The sequence below is a fragment of the Mus caroli genome, unplaced genomic scaffold (genome assembly GCF_978045245.1).
Source record: "Mus caroli unplaced genomic scaffold, Mus_caroli_1 scaffold_12, whole genome shotgun sequence".
Lineage (NCBI taxonomy): Eukaryota > Metazoa > Chordata > Mammalia > Rodentia > Muridae > Mus > Mus caroli.
Window position 1 is genome coordinate 105,795,220 of NW_028227267.1, and position 2,636 is coordinate 105,797,855.

Below are 2,636 nucleotides of genomic sequence, written 5' to 3' on the forward strand. Positions count from 1 at the left end.
CAAGTACTATAGATTTCCTACTAGACTTCATTAACTTTCCTACTGGACCTGGTCAGTATGTAATGATTAAGGAAACCATTTGGTAGAAAATGCTAAAGACATCTTTCCTAATTCTTTGCATTTGTTATACCCTAGACAGTCATTTTGCTTTTACAACAAAAGAACTAAAGTTCAGAGAGCTAGATGAAGCTTGGTTTGAAATTGTTTTATTAACTGATTTTACTCTCCATCCCCTGTATTTACTTCAAAGAAACTAAGGCAGGCATCATTCTTCCTCCTTCTCCTCTTCCTCCTCCATATTTTTCTTTCCTCCTCCTTATCTTCCTCTTCCTCCTTTTTTCTTATTCTATCATGATCCATTCTATCAGAAAACTTTTAGTAATTTTTAAGGCAATATATGCTCAATGTTGATAAGAATCTCAAAGATTGCAAATAAATAGGTAAATATAACCTTAGTGGCAATTACTACATTAAAGAGAGAAAACACAGCTCTAATCTCAAAGAAAAAGTATCATGTATTCCAAAGCCAATTTTAATGATAATGACATTGTCACAGCATATGGATTAACTTGTCTGACTGGCATGTTCCCATGTATAGGATGGTATATAAACTTGTAGCAGTTATATAACAGAGAATAATCTTAAATTGATTCATTTTTCCATTACGCTGGAGGGCAGCAGATAAGGGGCTTTTAACAAAATGGGAAATTCCTGCTATAAAACTTAGACTTCATCTCATGAATTTATTAGCTTTCGAGTTGGCAGAGTCTAGTGGATTATTAAGAATATATGCACATATAAGAAAGACCATGTGCCATTTGCAGTTCCAGGTGAGGGTTATCTCACTAAGTATGTATTTTACTTTCTTCCATTTACCTATAAAATTCATAATTGTGTTGTTCAAAACAGATGAATAGTATTTCATTGCATTGGTGTTCCTTTTTTTTCTAGCTGTTAATAATGAATCATGCTGAGCAAGCTCTGTGGGGTAGGGTGGAATTGGCATGGATGTTTTGTTTCTGATCACTGGTCCTCACAATATGAGAAGGTGCTGTGCAACTTGCCAAGGGAAAGAAACATACACAATGCTGTCCATCTGTAAAACCTACAAGCCATAAGAAAGAGGACCATGGAAGATATTCCTAATATTGCATTCATTGCACTTTAACTTGGAATTAAGCAGCACTGAGTAAGAGTAAGTGTCTGTTCAACAGTGGCAAATTCATGCCTGGTACTATCAAACTACACAGCTACCTGTGGCTCAAGAAGAGAACATTCTATGGTCATTTTCCTAAACCAATATTACTTCTAACTGTAGTCTAACTTCTCATCCATATATAAATAAGTGTAACTTCTATTACTCATCAAAACATTTCTACAAAAATGATAGAGAGAATTTCAGATACCAATGACTAGTCAAAATGCAAAAATTATTAACAGGTATGTATGCAAACCCATTCAATACATAAAATAAATGATAATGTATAATAAATGAGCATCATAGCAACATCGGTTAGCATGCCAATGTGGACTGGGGAAATTCCACATGATACCAACCCTACATGAAGAGGTACACATGTATAATATGAGAAGTAGAGATGCAGTCTTCTGGGGTAATGAGTATACACATAGGTGGTCCAGTCCCAAGTATGAATTCTGGACATACGCACATAGGAACAAAAGTAAATGGTATTAGTAAGTTATATACACATGCTTGCAAATATTTACAAACACATATATGTACATCATGCACAATAATACTTAAGAGGAGAAACCTTGAATTTAGCATCAGGGAGTATGGGAGGGGTTGGGGGAGGAGAATGTGAGGTAGGAACACTTGTGATGTAGATCTGGTACTCATGCAGTAACTGTTAAAATAATTATTAATTAAAAACAGATGGTGTGTTGCAAAAAAAAATGTATCTGTCATCAGACAAATTAGCTTAGGTACAGATTGGGAGAACTGCTGGATGGTGGTATTGCATTTGTTTAATCCCAGAATTCTGTAGGCAGAAGTAGGGATCTCTGAGTCTGAGGACAGTCTTGTCTACAGAGTGAGTTCCAGGAGATCCAGGCTTATGCAGAGAAACCCTGTCTTAAATGACTAAAGCCAACTAAACAACAACATAAACAAAACAAAATACAAAATGAAAAACAAAAACATAATAAAACAACAAACATATAAAACAAAGCATCAAATCAAACCAAATAAAAAATGAAGATATGGAAAGTTTGCCAGTCGTCCTTGGATAAGCTTCAACATAGGTGTGACCCTTTACTGGGAAACTCAGTTCATAAAATTGAAGAATGCCTGGCAAATGCTCTTGCACAATATCAATTAAATATTTAATTCATACAGGAGTTTAATTTTATAAGACACCACAGTATACTTTGGAAAATTAATTTTAATAATTGACACGTGAAAAGGCTATCTTCATGTTACCTTTTTTTTCTGTTCAGATGATTCCTTCTGTGTTAGCGTAGTGAAGTAGGAGACTCCTACACTTTTCATTATTTATTTTGTCAAACTATGTGTTTGATGTTTACATTGATAATCAAGTGAACAATAAAATTAGAACTTTGGAGTTGGGTAGCCATAATTCCAGATGGTTCTACCGCAGCATAGTGAGTAAAGA